A 17,356-nucleotide genomic window follows, 5' to 3' on the forward strand; every position below is an offset into this window, starting at 1 on the left:
GGACATAGTTTTCAAGCATGACTTTGGAAGCCCTTTTGCGAATCTAGTTCTTAAGCGGGGGCTTTAGAGCTTTCAAAGTTTTCAAAACGTGCGTTCAAAGTAAAGTATATACGAAGTCATCTCGGAAGTGTTAGTTGGATTAACTTCTCACTTGGCTTAAATAGAGAAGGCAGGATATTGTTGCTGCTTTTACCACGCTCAGTTCGATACGAAAAGTTTTGAAGCTTACTGAAAGCGCACGAGGACGAAAGAGAAATGCAAGGACGTGGCTGATAATTTAAACACTTTTTTTTTTCAGCGATGCTTTCTGTGGCTTTGCCCCTCGGTTTGGCGCTCGTCGTTTTGTCTGCCTGATTATATATATATATATATATATATATGGATGCAAAGAATGACCACGTTTAAATTTTAGGGAATTTTTTTAAGTTGCCTGTTGCAGATAACATTATTCAAGAATTTGTGCAGGATTATTTAGATAGGCGGACATTGCTTGCACGAGAAATTGAAACACATTTTCAACTAATGAACAAAAAATTCACTTAGTAACTTCTTAAATGATTACTTCAGGGCACATATTGCCATTTACGAATTTTAGCCGGTGAGTTTGCAGGACGTATCCACCTTCCCCCTTTCCTCAAGCAAATAATATCTAGTGAGGAGCAGTGGGAGGCTGCCTTGCGCAGCTCGAGGCCTGACCTTCAGGAGGCCATCCTGGAGTGAGCTGAGAGGATAGAGGAGACCCTACTTCAAGTAGTTCCTCCCCTCACCCTCTATTTCGTTGCTCCGCTTCCCTTTAAAGAGGGATAAATAAAGTTTTTCATCATCATCACTCGGAGTGAATTTCGAGAGTGACACGCGTGGTTAGTGAAATGTCATAAAACTAAGCGCGACGCCTTTATTGCGTCTTTATTGTCGCTGTGTGCCACGTGTCATCTCGATGGGCGGTTACGTTTATGCGCCGTACATGCGTCGACATGAATGCCGTGCAATATTTTACGTCTACGGACAAACACCGGTCACGAGCTGCGCCAAAAAGCAGACATGCAGTTAAAGCGAATGGGCACTTCGAGAAGTCGACGTAGTCATGTCTCGAGGACGATTACAATCTTTTACTCTTTCTTGAGGGAAGAATTGTGAAGAGAGGTGAACCTGCAAAGAAGTACGGCGTGGAAAGGTGAAAAAAGAAAGAGGTAACGACACTGACGTGCGCAAATGTCCTTTTCGACGCGACGCACCCGCCGGCTCGTCCTAAAGCCCCTTGATAATTTGAAAGTAGCGACACTCTCCTCCTCACGGCGCTTTCCTCCTCGATTCTCCTCGCCCGCCGGCTGCGCACGGCACGCTATTCCTCCTGGGCTCACGCGGACGGGCCGCAGGATTCTATGGAGGTGTGTTATTTTGGGCCAGTTGCGCGCCCCAGTGGGGTTGAAAATTTTGAGAAATGCTAATAACAGCATCGATAATGCTGGAGGCAACGTTTATGAGGAGGTTGGTTTTTTCTTAAAGCCGTATGAGCTGGGTATACTGGTTTAAAGGGAGTTTTGAGGCGAGTTCTATACTCCAGACAATTTTTCTGCCACACGATCAGACACTTTACTTCGTGCGTCTGATCTAGTATTCCTTGTGACACATCCCTTTGTGTGTGGCTTATTAAGCGAAAGCCTTAGACCTCTGTTTCAAGGTCCCGTTGTGAGCTACATAAAATATCGCGTGACCGAAGGAAGGCGGGAAGCGAACCAAAGCATATGCAGCCGCGTATAAGAGATGATTAATGATTAGCAAAGTAATGATTGGTTAGTGATTGGATTAAGATGAATTCGGGTGTATTAAGGAGGATTAAGGTGGATTAAAGTCGATAAAGGTGCATTAAGGTGATGAATGTGGATTAAGGTCATAAGGGAGGTTGGATAAAGGTGGATGAAGGTGCGTTGAGGTGCATTAAGGACGATTATAGTGGATTAGGGTGGATTAAAGTACACGAAGAAGGATAAGGGTGGATTAAGGTGCATTAAAGAGGATTATGGTGGGCCACGGTGAATTAAAGTGAATGAAGGAGGATTAGGGTGGATTAATAAGGATTAGGGTGGACTAAGGTAGATGAATGTGGATTCGGGTGGATTAAGGTGAATTAAAAACGATTATAGTGGATTAGGGTGGATTAAAGTGAATGAGGAAGCATTACGGTTGATTAAGGAGGATTAAAGTGCCTTAAGGAGGGTTACAGTAGATTAAGGTCGATGAAGGTGGATTAGGGTGCATTAAGGAGGGCTTTTGTGGATTATGGTGGATTAAACTGAATGAAGGAGGATTAAGGTCGATGAATGTGGATTAATGTTCATTAGGAGGATTATGGTAGACTAATCGGTCTTAATACTCAATGAACCCTAATTCCCCTTAGTCTCCCCTAATCCACCTTAATGCTCATTCATCCACCTTAATCCAGCTTAATTCTCCCACTCCACCTTAATACAATCTAATCAACCCACATCGCCCCCAATGCACCTTATCCTACGGTCTTAATTCTCCTTTATCAACCCGAATCTATAATAATCCGCCTTAATCCACCTTTCCCCACCTTAGTCCTTATTCATGCACCTTAATCCAACTTAATCCTGCCTAATAGTCCCAATCTACCTTAATACACCCTAATCCACCTTAGTCCACCCTAATCGGCCTTAATTCTCCTTTACCAACCCTAATTCACCTTAATCAACATTTATCGACCTTAATCTCTCTTTATCCACCTTAATCCCGCCTAATCCTTGTTCATGCACCCTAATCGGTCTTAATACTTTGTCCACCTTAATCCTCCCTAATCCTTGTTCATGCACCCTAATCGGTCTTAATACCCTTTCATCAAGCCTTCACCTTAATCCACCATAATCCGCCTTAATTTCCCTCCACCCACCTTAATCTTTATTCATGCATATTATCCTCCTTAATGCACTATAATCCACCTTAATCTTCCTTAATACACTCTAATCAACCTTAATCATCCCTAATCCACCTTAGGTCAATCACTAATGATTCATTAATTAACTTAGGTAATCATTCTCTTATACAGGGGTGGACATGCTTTGGGTCACCTCTGGCCTCCTTGGGTCACGTGATACTTCCAGTTTACAACGCGACCTTGAAACAGAGATCTAAAGGCTTTTGCCGTAAAACTTGGAAAAAAAAACTCAATGTTGACTGGCTTACGCTTATCATCCGCAATACCACGGGTATACTTGCCACTGATTTTTTCAGGGCGCAAAGCAGAATCTATAATGCTGCACTTCCGATTGAATAACAACAGTTGGCGACGTGCGAGGTGATAGAGCCGCCCCAGAATATTAAGCATACTGAGGACAACCGCAACAAAAACGCTGGTTAGCAGGCCGGAAGAATGAAAAAAAAATGCAGCATTACGGGATGCTTTGCTACGAGCTATAAGAAAGATGCCTCAGCTCGCAAACAACGCTGTTCTTTGTCGGAACAAAGTTCTCTCGGCCAATGTCATGCAGCCACTGCTTCCTGCGCAAGCCGTCAAGCTTTCCTTGTGGTATCACAAAAACCGCACAACCATCTTCAGGCTTCTTGCTGCTGTTATATGCGCAACAGGCCGGCATAGCGCTAGCACATAGAGCAGGAAACACAGCGTACAACGTTCGCTGCGCCGAGCTAAAGGGCCGAGCCAGCCGTGCTGAGGAGGAAAATGGCGCGAACGAAAAAGAAAAACACAAGCAAAACTCAAGATCCGCGCGTTTCCAAGGGCAAGGGCAGGGAGACCAATCGTCGTGCAGAAAAACGGGGGCAAAACGGGGGAACGCGCAAGGGGCGAGGAGGAGGCGAGGAGGTCGCGCGGCGGCGGCAGAGTTCAAAGAGTGTCGCTACTTTCAAATCATCAAGGGACTTTAGCTCGTCCGAAGGAGCTACTCGACGACGGCCCGAGAGAAGTGTGCGTGTGATTATCTTTGGCCTATAGAGATGCGGAGAACACTCAAGAAAGGATGTCCTAGTAACGCCACACGACGTTTTTCAATAACGCCACGCGGAATTCGCCTTCTAGCGCGCAGCGTTATTTGCCTCACTCCAGGAACACTGCAGTAGTTAGGCATAGGTTGGGTCCCCTTTTCTCCTCGTTTCGGACCTCTTAAATAAATAAAGAAATGCATGGCCAACAGTGGGGTCGATTATGTGGCTTCTCTCACAGCAGATCGGTGCTCTAGATATTAAGCCACGATCTTTCTTTCTTATTTTTTTATTGCTTGCATCGCGGTCACACGCCTACTTCGCTCATGTGAAAAGCAACCAGCTCTTAGAGACGTTTGGGGCCAGTTCTTTGGGACGAGGCTTCAGGGGCCAGTTTATCGCGTTCTTCTGGAACTAATAAATGTTATTTCTCTCCATCTCCCTCGTGACGACTAGAGATTTGACACAATATGTTAGACTTTATACCACCTGCAGGGTCCATATTCTGCAGTGCGCATGACTGCACGGCCGATATTCCCAACACCTTGAGACGTGGATTCCATCGGCTTCACGGACTTTCCATATTATGGCCGCCCCTACGTACCCTTGGACACTTGATCCTGTCACGCCATCTGTGAGTAGACCAAGCACCCCTGCCACAAATCTTTCGGGCGTAACCAATAACCGCTGACGAGGGCGCCGCCCTCTTAGTCCCCCAGCTGGACAGCCTCAGCGCTAGGCTGGCCTAACCGGCCTAGCATGAGCGGAGCCGACAGAAACTCGGCAAGCATGGCAGCTGGCGCCGGCGCCGGGCGCTCCTGGCGTGCAGTGCACGCTGGCCTTCTTTCCTCCCGCCACGTCTCACCGGCTGGCATGCGCGCTTCGGCTCTGAAGAAACCACCCACGTGGGAGCCGCAGCCCGCACCACTGCCCCCATGCAGACTACAAAGTAATTCTACGGGCACGCGGGGCCCTCAACTGCGTCGGGCTACACCCTCGCGTCCTACGACAAATCGTTCTCAAGGCGGCTGGACTGCCCATCACTAGTCCCGACCAGATCAGGGTCAACCCTACCAAGCACACAGTGCTCGTGAGTACATCAAGCAGGGATCGAGCTGAGCTCTACTATACACACGGACCCTAAAATTCGAAGGAATCCTCTACGACGAGGCCACCCATGTCGCTGACCCTACAAACTCCTGTTGTGGTACCTTTGGTTTCCCTCTGGACTATCCCGGAAACGAAATCCTCCGCACCCTCGAAAGTTGCAATCCAACCATGACCATCGGGGCTGCGCGTCGACTGCACGACAGCCATCTTGTTGATATTCCGGAGCTCCAGCGTCACTTTTATGACGAAGGCTGTGCGCTTCGCTGCCTTCCCTTCCGTCAAAAGGTGGAGGCGGGCACCCGATGCCGCCAAGTTGGACATCGACAGGACGTCTGTCCTTCCACTACCGCTGCCATCTGTCCCAACTGTGGGCTCAAGGACCCTCCAACGGACCATGAGTGCGACCCTGTCTGTGTCGTGTGCGGCGGTGCTAGTCTCACTGGTTCATCGCTGTGCAAACAAAGCTTTAAAACACTCCTCCTAAATCCCGGACACCTCTCAAGCCCATGCAAGGCTCGTACGCCCAGCCTCCATCGACGGGAAGACCCTGGTCAGCAACGGAGTCAGAGCAAGAGCTAGAAACGGGTACCACGCTCAACTCCCAAGGAAGATGCTTGGTCAGCCCTGTCCACAAACCCCTCTCCCGCCAGTACTCCGCGCAACCTACCTCAGGTAGGCTGTGCAGAGGTAGCTTCCTCTAACTGCTCCTCATCTCAGAACAGTAGCTTAGAAAAACGTCTCCTAGCTTAAAACTCCACTCTAAAGGGGGAAATTAACAGGCTCAAACTCAAGCTTGAATCCCTGATATTCCCTACCACAGTTTCACAGCAGCCCCTACCAACCCCTTCCACTCCTGCTAACTCACCTCCGAACTCCGAACACTGTGCCTCCGCCCCCGCCCCCTGGCATAGACAGTACACCCCCATCTGCCGAGACCTCCCTCTCCCCCCTCCAAACACACACAAAACTGCTGCCACACCGCGCCAGGAAGAATCCCTGGACGCCTCGATACTAACTACTTACGACAGGATAAACGCTCTCGAAAAAGAACTAATGACAGACTCACTGTCATGGAGAACAAGCAGAATCGCTGCTCTGGAGAACGGCCACATAGCAATTAATGAAAAACTTGATAAATTTCTTGATTTTGTCCAAGCGCACAGTCAACAGACGACGGGATGGATGGTCGCCGTCACCGCGAACAACCCAAACATAGGCGTACCGACCCCCTGCACGACACCAGACCCTCCCGATGATGGCTGCAAACCCCTAATCGCTCTAACATTGTGGTGCGGCAATGGAACTTCAGGGGGTTCCGAAAAAAGAAAGCAAAGCTCCAACAATATCTGGTGCCCTACCCTAATCCCCTTGCGGTCATTGCACTACAGGATACCCACTGGCCAATACACTTCCCTGGGTATGTACAGGCACTGTACGAGGCACTGCTACCCTCACTCAAAAACACTTGACGGCGACTCATTCTCGTTTCGACGGCATCGCTGTGGAACACGAATTTTTAGAAATCCTTCCTTCCAAAATTCAAGCGTCACCTTTATACGTACTAAACGGCTATAGCCGGCCTCAGGCAAAACATCATCGCTTCAACACTCTCTTCGCACATGCCATTGCCGCTGCAGAACATCATACTCTTCCAATAATTGGCGACTTCAATGCACCAAATCATGCATGGGGCCGCTCTCTATCCACACCCAAGGGCCTTATGAGTCAACATTCAGGACCCCGCATCACCCTACACAACGATATAGGTGTGCCCACCAGATTAGGTAACAGTGTATCTAAAGGCACGTCCCTTGACCTCAGCCTCAACCATCGCATACAACGGGTCATTTGGACTAATCTCAATATGAACATCGGCAGTGAGCACTATATTCTTGAAACCACCATCCGCTTTCGGTACAAGCCCCTCGCTCTCAAGCCCCTGAACCTTATTAACTGGTACAATTTCCGAGAGGTCCGTCAATCCTCGGCGCTCACCGACATTGAGGATATCTCGGAATCTTGTATAGGGTACAGCTTCAAAATGACACACAAACACATACCACCGCTTTACACCCTGACACTCCATTCACCACAATTGACGGCAAAGTTCATCACATGTGGGAGGCTAAGCGGTCTCTCCTCAAACGGTGGGAAAAGAAGCGACACAATCGCACACTTAGGCTTAGAATTGCCAGACTAGACCTCAGAATTCAGGAGTATACCACACAGTTCGCCTGCCAACAGCGGGGCCAGAAATGTGAAAACATGAATGACCGCTTAGGCAGCAGCAGAACGTGGCAAATCCTGCGGCACACATTGGATCCCACCACCTGGCGTACGACTCATATTGATCATGTCAACAAACTCCTACACTCACACAAGGATAACCTAAGCACCCTCTTTCCGTATCTCCGCGACAAACACCTAACCACCGTATATCGATACAAGGCACCTGAATATATCGGTAAACAAAACGACGCCGTGAATACTCCCATAACGGAGACTGAAGTTAGACACGCACTTGCAGATCTTCGCACCACATCCGCACCAGGCCCGGACCTCATCAGCAACAAGCTTCTCCATAACCTAGACGACAACTCTATTACAGCCCCCAATAAGTATTTTAGCCACTACCTTGATACCAGTACCCTATCGGCCGCATGGAAGGATCTTCATGCACAAACCTGGCAAACCCATAAACACAGCCAATCTACGCCCGATATCTCTCACTTCAGGCATAGGCAAGGCACTCGAACACCTAATTCTCGACCGACTCAACAAATACATCGAAGATCACCACCTATACCCCACGAAATGGCAGGCTTTCGTAAATCCCTCTACACCCAAGATGTCATGCTTCGCCTGAAGCACGACATCGTTACACCGAACACTAGCGTAGACACTCAGACAGTCCTGGGCCTCAACCTTCATGGATCTTTTAATAACATCAGCCGCGTCACCATTCTGGCGGAACTCAACGTTATAGGAGTTGGCGAAAAAAATCCACAATTACATCACCACGTTGCTTTCTCACCGCGCTGCCACTATTCACACTGCCACTATTCACACTATTCACGTCTCCATGTGTGCGTGTTTCTTTTCTTCATTTTTTTAGCGTTTTCCTCCCTGTCATCTTTCTAACCCCTATCCCCCATCCCCAGTGTAGGGTAGCAAACCGGAGACTCATATCTGGTTAACCTCCCTGCCTTTCCTCTTCATTCTCTCTCTCTCTTTATTCGGAGTCTTTGAGCTATATTAAAAATAAACAAATCAATGAATGAATGAATGAGTGAATGAATGAATGAATAAATAAATAAATAAATAAATAAATAAATAAATAAATAAATAAATAAATAAAAAGTATTCCAGTCGCCTATTTTTGTGGCGGAGTTATGGAGATGTAAGTACGTGCCCTGAATTTGAAAGCCTGCGAGTATACTGTGTCTAAATAAGATGTATCATACAATTTCTCAGCACGTCGCAATTTTTTCCACTTACGAAAGAAATATTCCAAGAACGTTGCTCCGAGCGAAAGGGCTGATTACGACCATTTTCGTGTTTCCCCGCAGAACTAAAAACGCAAAAGGAAAAGGAAAGAAAAGGCAGGAGCCGTCAAATAGCTCGAAGTCTTAATCTCGCGGCGAAGCGAAGCACCGAAGTAGGCCCCCGTGTTATGTCGCCCCGTATAATCTGTGCGGGTTGTGCGGGATTATATCTGGAATGTTGCGCAGTTCAGTGCCAGATGGCGTCGTTGCGAAAGGAAAAAAATATGAGGAAACACCTCATTCCTGTTCTTTCAGCGCTACGGACGAGTGGCGTGCCCGCAATATGATGGCGTCAAGCCTCCTGCAGGGCTACGTAATGCTGAAGTGGGCGCGAGCAATATTGTGGACAAGACTCTCTTTTCCAAAGTTCTGCCGAGATGACGCTCCTCAAGCTTCCTCGAAGAATGTTCCATCATAGAAAGCACGCACACAGTCTTAGCGGCCCACGAGAAAGAGGCGCCGTAGAGAAAAAAAGAAGAAATGCTCAGAGAGCTGAGGTAGTATATAATGGAGCAAGGAAGCCCTGTCGCTGTAAACAACTTCGTATGTGATGTTTATTTTTTATTAAAAAAAGAAATAAAAGGAGAAGGCCCGCTTTTAAAGCGACGCTTTCTTTGCTTCTTCCCCCCACTTTCCGGGCGCTGTGATGGTCATTCCCGGCGTGCCGCTGGGTTCCTTCTCGCCTCCGCGCAACCCTAGGATGCCTCGACACCATAGATCTAGTTAGTAGTACAACTCTAGAGGAAAAGCTGGGCCGGAAAAGTGGGAACCTCTAGGGCGTCGGCCTGTTGCTACTGGTCAATGTAGCCAGCGCAGTTGTTATTGAAAGAGCTGAAAAGAAGTACAGGTCACCTTATGCTTTGTCATTTAAAAACGCATACCTGATGGCTTTATGAAGGTGGTGCGTTAATATTAAGTCTACAGAAAGCGATCGCTAAGTCCGCGACTTGTGTAAATCACGATGTACGCATTCATGCAATAAAGGATGACGTCAATTTCGGTTTCGAATCTGTTTTTTGGATGCGTCGTAATTTCGTACAGTGTAGGTTTGACATGATCGCGCGTCGACATCGGACGCTATGGCACACTCGTGCCTTATGTGCCACCGAAGCCCCGAAGTGCTCTGGCATATATACCTTCACATGTAAGTAAACGAATGTATCTTCTTGTTCCGAACATCACGCGAGCAGACAGCTCTTGTGATGCATCACAATTGTTTGAGAAGCGTCACAGTAGAGCATTTTTCTACATGCGGAGTGGTGTTTTTATTTGCAGGTTTCCCTTCAGTAGGAAATTGCTGGACAGGCGGACCAGCGCACCAGAATTGTACTGGCGAATCTACAAGCAAGTCATAGAATCTGTGTAATTGTTACACTTTGAACAATCATGCTTCTACAAACGCGCCACAGTAGAAAAACAGCCCGATGCCGAGTGTTTCTGTTCCACGAAGCAATCAAGAGGAAATCGAGTGCATGAACCCACATATTAATAGCGTAGGCGTTTTATTAAGTGTGTAATATTTTCAACACTTCCTTGCATGCCATTTCATGCGGCATATCTGTTCTGGTCACAAATTTGTGCAGCGAATCTATTCGCATGATCGACTCCGGGCCTGTGGGACCGTTCACTTGCACTTGATGCTGAGTCATTTACATGTGTCCATAAACTGCAGATATGCACATCAGATCCCTACGAGCATTTTCAAAATTCAATTATTTTAGACAACAGGCACATATGCAATACTGACACAATACCACTAAGCAGCTGGGACACATTTTTGTTGACCATACTCGCAGGTAAAATAAGTAGATCATGTGGACAGCTCCAGCTCATTTTCCTTAAATCAGTGTGTACAAGGGGTATGCAAAAATAATTTTTTTCTCGCGCACCGATTATTTTGCTCTATAAGCTAGAGAACCCACCACGTTAGTGGTGGGTTCTCTAGATCACACTAATCACACTAATCACACTAATACACTAATATGTACTTTAATTTACCAAGTGAGATGAGTTACATCATGGCTCATTCAGTCAAATCATACTGCAAGCTGCATTCATCAATCTTCAATTGGATTTTGCAAACGCTTAACGAAACATGTTTCCCTGTTATGCAGATATGCAATGGCAAGCCCTTCCGTGTGTTCCAAAGGTTAAATTTAAGCTCTAAAATAAACAAGGCATTTCTAGTCAGAAACAACAAGCAAAAATGGTGAATGCATAGTATCGGAAGCCCACGGTACAGAAATTATGAGAAGTGTCGAATGATTTTAGGGAAAGAATGCTATTTCAAAATGCAAGACTCTTTAGCGGAAGTCAAGCAAGTCAATATAGGTAGAATGCTCTGCAAAATTATGCGAGTGAGGGGATGTCAAACAATGGGTCAGGAAATGCGTTGTTTTTCTGCAAAACAAAAGCTGATGATTGTCATTACATAAGTCACTTTAGCATCATGAGACTGCTGCTTGATAAATTAAGAAATAAACCAAAAAACAAGACACGCAAAAATAAAAAAAATTAATGATGCTCTCTCCACACTGGGATAAATAAAAAGAAGCACATCACATCTAATGTGGACATATCAGACGCCTTGTGAAACACTAAAGGAAGAATTCAGTTTCGAGCTATGGCACTTGCCGCATAGATGTGGGGGGCCTTGCACTAATAGTGATAGTTACCACTGCATTTAGAAATTGAAAGCATTCATGCAGGCAAGGATGATTCTTCATATTTTTGGCTACCACTTCAAATGCCTCCACCAAGTGTTACAATGCTGCACGCAGCCATACTAAGGATCTCGCAGCAACACCTGCATGTAAAAAGCAGAAGCAGTCAAAGTGCTGGTGTTTGAAAACTTTTAGGCAAGAAGAGTGCAAGAACGAGGAATTTGACCACAGCTTCGAGCTCGTAACCTCGTCGAGTGACACAACTGCAACAGGCGTGACCGCTGAAAACCGCACACCGCCGGAAGCTTCAACAGGATCATCCTTCGGTTGCATAACTGCCACCTGCACGGCCAACACGGACCACACCCACACCATTCCGCAACATAGAATAAAGAACCAACTTATAAAGCCCAAACACACGGCTGCACGCACACCCCTTCACGACACTACAAGCGAGACGCCATGCTGCTACGCTGCTACGGTCGCCGGATTAAAACTGACTACTGTCACCAAGTCTAGCAAGCGTCTCAAGAGCTGGCAACCTCAGCGCGTAGCAACATGGCGGCGCTCTTGCGGTTCCCGATTTCAATGCAAGGGCCCTTTGCATAGAGTTACTATACTGACTCTAGAGGACAAGCTACCCATAGGGCCCATGCATTGAAATCGGGAACCGCAAGAGCGCCGCCATGTTGCTACGCGCCGAGGTTGCCAGCTCCTGAGACGCTTGCTAGACTTGGTGACAGTAGTCAGTTTTAATCCGGCAACCGTAGCAGCGTAGCAGCATGGCGCCTCGCTAGTAGTGTCGTGATGTGTGCGTGCAGCCGTGTGTTTGGGCTTTATAAGTTGGTTCTTTATTCTATGTTGCGGGACGGTGTGGGTGTGGTCCATGTTGGCCGTACAGGTGGCAGTTATGCAACCGAGGGATGATCCTGTTGAAGTTTCCGGCGGTATGCGGTTTTCAGCGGTCATGCCTGTTGCAGGAGTGTCACGTACTCGACGAGGTTACGAGCTCGAAGCTGTGGTCAGATTCTTCGTTGACGTTCCGTAATTCTCTTCGCACGGGCGCGGTATGTTGCAAAAGCGGCTTTCGCGATCTATCGTAGCGACGATAGATCGGGTTTCTTTATTATTATAAGTACTGATCCAGCTGTAGGGCACATGTAGCCGACAAACGGAAGTCTCAGGAGAGCACCTGAGATTATAATAAAGCAGGCGGCACAGGAACTCCAGGGCACCCAAGGGACAGTGGGGGGATCAAAGCTCGAAGCAGAACGGTACGTAGGTTGGGGCCGCCGAGGCAGGTGTGTGCCAGGGAGTGTTCGCACGGACAGCTCCCCTGGCACGCGCAGCAGTGCCTCGCAAGGTCGAGATACTTTAAAGGCACCTGCGCTCATGATCTTTCTTTTGCCTCGGTGCAGTTAGCACGATTAATGAGAATAATATGGAGGGCATCCGGTGCAGTCGCGAATGCGTCATGGCAAATGTAGCTCGCGTCGCCTGGCGTGTGTAGTAATATCAGAGTTGGTTGTATGAACTTCATCATATTAATGCGCTTTGTTACGGTACCTTAACGGAATGGGTCTAGAGGACGGTGTTGGTACATTTTTTTTCGTACTGCCCTAATCCTGTTATACCCCCCCCCTTTTTTTTTATGTATACATACAATTCCTTGCCATGATGGATCATAGCCTCCTTTATTTTTGAAAAATAGAGGAGGCAATGGACGGATTGACCAGTTCAAGTTGTCAACTTGTCAGTAACTGTCATAGGAATGACTGTAATAAACACAATTCCACGATCGGATTGTTTACTTTCATTTTTTGTTGTAACACTGAGGTCTACATAGAACTTTATTTTGTATATGTGAGAGAAGTATGTGGATATCACGAGCTTAAGCCAATGTGCGATACACAGACAAAACATCTGCTACAACATGAACTGAATTGAGGGCCACACAACACATACGTAATTAAAATATAGGGGGAAGCTTCAAGATACGCTCTGTAGCACTGCAAAGTATAACATATATTGTATGTGTACAATAAATGTTCAAAAAAACAATGCATCAATGTCCCATTTGCCTTCAAGTTTATTATCAAGTTCAAGTTTACTGAAGTTTATTATGAGCATATGTACAACAGGAATCTACTAACACACCCGCAGTTAAGGTGGCTGTTCGAGGTGTGCTGGCTGCCTCAGTGTAAGAAAAAAAAATTGGGCGAATGTCGACACCAGTGCCACTGCTTCTTGCCTCTGACCTGCACGTGCCTCCGCGGCATCTTTGTGCACAAGTGTGCTGGCGTGGCGAATGTAGGAGTCATCCGAGAGAAAGAGTATCGTTCACATGGAGAAGTGGCTGTTCACATTGCCTGTCGCTTTCCCTCAAATGTTTCCTTGGCGACTAGGGGTGACATACCCGCAGTCAAGGTGGCTGTTCGAGGTGTGCTGGCTGTCTAAACGAAAGAAAAAGAAAGAAATTAGATGAATGTCGATACCAGTGCTATTGCTTCTTGCCTCTTACCTGCATTTGCCTCCACGGCCTCTTGGCTTGCGGAGTCTGTATGAGGGAGCTGCTGTGGCTAGGCGAAGGCATTGTCGAAGGAAAAAGAAAAGGCCATTCAAATGGGGAATTATAGAAATAAATGCAGTTCTTATGTCTGTTTCTTGCACTGTTCTTGCCTAAAAGTTTTCAAAGACAGTGTCCAGAATACACCAGCACTTTGACTGCTTTTGCTGTTTACCTGCAAGTGTTGCTGTGGGATCCTTAGTATGGCTGCGTGCAGCATTGTAACACTTATAGTGGAGGCATTTGAAGTGGTAGCCAAAAATATAAAGAATCATCCTTGTCTGCATGAATGCTTTAAATTTCTAGATGCAGTGGTAACGATTACTATTGCTGCAAGGCCCCCCACGTCTATGCGGCAAGTGCCATAGCTCGAAACTGAATTTTTCCTTTAGTGTTTCACAAGGTGTCTGATATGTCCACATTAGACGCGATCCGTTTCTTATTATTTATCCCAGTGTGGAGAGAGCATCATTAAATAGTTTTTTTTTCTGAATTTGTCAAACAGCAGTCTCATGATGCTAAAGTGACTCATGATATGACAGTCATCAGCTTTAGTTTTTCAGAAAAACAACGCATTTCCTGACCCATTGTGTGCTATGCCATTACTCGCATAATTTCTCAGAGTATTCTACCTATACTGACTTGCTTGATTTCCACTAAAGAATCTTGCATCTTCAAATACCATTCTTTCCTTAAAATCATTCGACACTTCTCATAATTTCTGTACCTTGGGCTTCTGATACTCTGCATTCACCATTTTGGCTTGTTTCTGACTAGAAATGTCTTCTTTAATTTCGAGCTTAAATTTTACCTTTGGAACACACGGAAGGGCTTGCCATTGCATATCTGCATAAAAGGGAAACATGTTTCATGCGAAATCCAATTGAAGATTGATGAATGCAGCTTGCAGTGTGATATGACTGAATGATCCATAAAAGTAACTCATCTCACTTGGTAAATTAAAGCACTTATTAGTGTGATGTACAAGATACGTTACACTAACGTGGTGGGTTCTCTTGCTTATACAGCAAAAGAATCGGTGCGCGAGAAAAAAAATTATTTTTGCATACCCCTTGTACACACTGATTTAAGGAAAATGAGCTGGAGCTGTCCACATAATCTACTTATTTTACCTGCGAGTATGGTCAACAAAAATGTGTCCCAGCTGCTTAGTGGTATTTGAGATTATGTCAGTATTGCATATGTGCCTGTTGTCTAAAATAACTGAATTTTGAAAATGCTCGCAGGGATCTGATGTGCATATCTGCAGTTTATGGATACATGTAAAAGACTCAGCATCAAGTGCAAGTGAACGGACCTACAGGCCCGAAGTCGATCATGCAAATAGATTCGCTGCACAAATTTGTGACCAAAAAAGATATTCCACATGAAATGGCATGCAAGGAAGTGTTGAAAATATTGCACAGTTAATAAAACGCCTACGCTATTAATATGTGGGTTGATACACTCGTTATGCAAAACGGAGGTGAGGCGTGCAGACAGGACACAAGAATAGAGTATTTACAAGCAAACATGCAACACGAGCGCCGCCCACTTCTCTACTCTTGTGTCCTGTCTGCACGCCTCACCTCTGTTTTGCATAATGAATCCTTACCAACTAGCTCAGCTTTCTGTCGTTCTAAGTCTCGATGCACTCGATTTCGTCCGCATTAGGCACTCGCCTCTTGATTACTTCGTGGCACAGAAATACTCTGCATCAGGCTGTTTTTCTGCTGTGGCCTTTGTAGAAGCATGATTGTTCAAAGTGCAACAATTAAACAGATTCTTTGAGTTGCTTGTGGCTTCGCCAGTAGAATTCCGGTGCGCTGGTCCGCCTGTCCAGCAATTTCCTACTGAAGGGAAACCTGCAAATAAAAACGCCGCTCCGCATGTAGAAAAATGCTCTACTGTGACGCTTCTCAAACGATTGTGATGCCCCACAAGAGCTGCCTACTCGCGTGATATTCTCAACAAGGAGATACATTCGTTTACTTACATGTGAAGGTATATGCCTGGGCACTTCGGGGCTTCGGTGGCACAGAAGGCACGAGTGTGCCATAGCGTCCGATGTCGACGCGTGATCGCATGTCAAACCTAAACTGTACGAAACTACTACGCATCCAAAAAACAGATTCGAAACCGAAATTCGCGTCATCCTTTATTAAATGAATGCGTAGTTCGTGATTTACATAAGTCACGGACTTAGTGATCGCTTTCTGTAAACTTAATATTAACCCACCACCTTCATAAAACCTCAGGTATGCGTTTTTAGATGACAAAGCATACGGTGACCTGTACTTGTTTTCAGCTCTTTCAATAGTAATTGCGCTGGCCACATTGACCAGTAGCAACAGGGCGGCTGCCCTAGAGGTTCCCACTTTTCCGGCCCAGCTTTTCCTCTAGAGTTGTTCTACTAACTCTATGGCCCTTTGGGTAGCTTGTCCTCTAGAGCCAGTATAGTAACTCTATGCTCGACACCGCCCTTGTCTGTACAGGGTAGTGAAAAGTCCAGTTGCGCCGCCATGTTGTGTCAGAACCCGTAAAGCCGCGCTATGAGGAATAGCGGGAACCTTGATTCCGCGCTCGCTGACAGTGTAAAAAATGTCAAATTTTCGCAGTTTGTACGATATCACGTGTATCAAAATATTTACAACTCATCTTAATAACGGAGGTACAGCGCTTACATAAAGCAATACCAGAGTAGGTTTCGAGCCCAGTAGATGACTGGTTGTTTTTGCCGCGCTTTCGCTCACGCAAGCAAATTCGTTTCAAACACAGAGTTCACGCATACGGTGTACACTAACGGTTTTTTAAGTTGTCCTTCAAAAAAAAAAAAAGAAAAAACATGGCACAACTTCGCACTATAAAACCTTAGAAGTGCAATGCCGTAAAAAATCTAGGACAAAACTAGGCGAATAATTACGGCAGCGTTATCAATAGCTGAAGGTGCTGTATTCATCGAGATAGAAATCGCGTATGTGAAAGGTAAGAATGATAAAGAGCACGTGACCGGAAACAGTCTTACATTAGCAGATACACACTATGCGAGCGTCCAAAAGCAAACTTAAGTCGCGGTTTCGATCACGGCCGTGGAGGCCGAACTTCAAACTCGGCAAAATGGAAGAAAGCTTGTGTACTTAGATTTATGTGTACGTTAAAGAACTCCAGGTGATCAAAATTATCTTGAAGTCCCTCATTACGGTTAATAATGAGATCGCTGTTTTGGCTCGAAAAATAAAATGATTTATTATTTTTAACAAGTGAAAAGCAAAAGCAAGGCACAATTACATCTTTAAACTAAAATAACCACGGTCATTTCAGGAATCTAGAATAAAGCACAGGCCCACACGTTTGGCTTGTGAAAATTTACTGCCAGTGGTATCAAAATATTATTTCAGCCTGTATAAGTATATAGTGCCTAAATAGTGCCTAAAACAACGAAATAAGAAGAAATTAAATGCAAGGAAAATGGGTGAAGATTATCTTTATGTGGACAAGATACGCCCCCTAGGGTCTAA

At 45.9% G+C, this 17,356-nt stretch overlaps 1 long non-coding RNA gene across 2 annotated transcripts; it reads right to left on the bottom strand.

The window, feature by feature from the left end:
• Window positions 1–13,343: 13,343 nt before the first annotated feature.
• LOC129380296 (uncharacterized) lies at window positions 13,344–17,054 on the bottom strand. 2 transcript variants are annotated; one of them, XR_008608307.2, is made up of 3 exons: window positions 15,835–17,054; window positions 13,794–15,703; window positions 13,344–13,725 (listed from the first exon to the last, which is right to left on the bottom strand). It is a non-coding gene; the product is annotated as an uncharacterized lncRNA (long non-coding RNA). The 2 variants fall into 2 exon arrangements; XR_011890617.1 differs by having other exon boundaries at window positions 13,794–14,684; window positions 15,835–16,196.
• Window positions 17,055–17,356: the final 302 nt, after the last annotated feature.

The sequence above is a fragment of the Dermacentor andersoni genome, chromosome 10, assembly GCF_023375885.2.
Source record: "Dermacentor andersoni chromosome 10, qqDerAnde1_hic_scaffold, whole genome shotgun sequence".
Lineage (NCBI taxonomy): Eukaryota > Metazoa > Arthropoda > Arachnida > Ixodida > Ixodidae > Dermacentor > Dermacentor andersoni.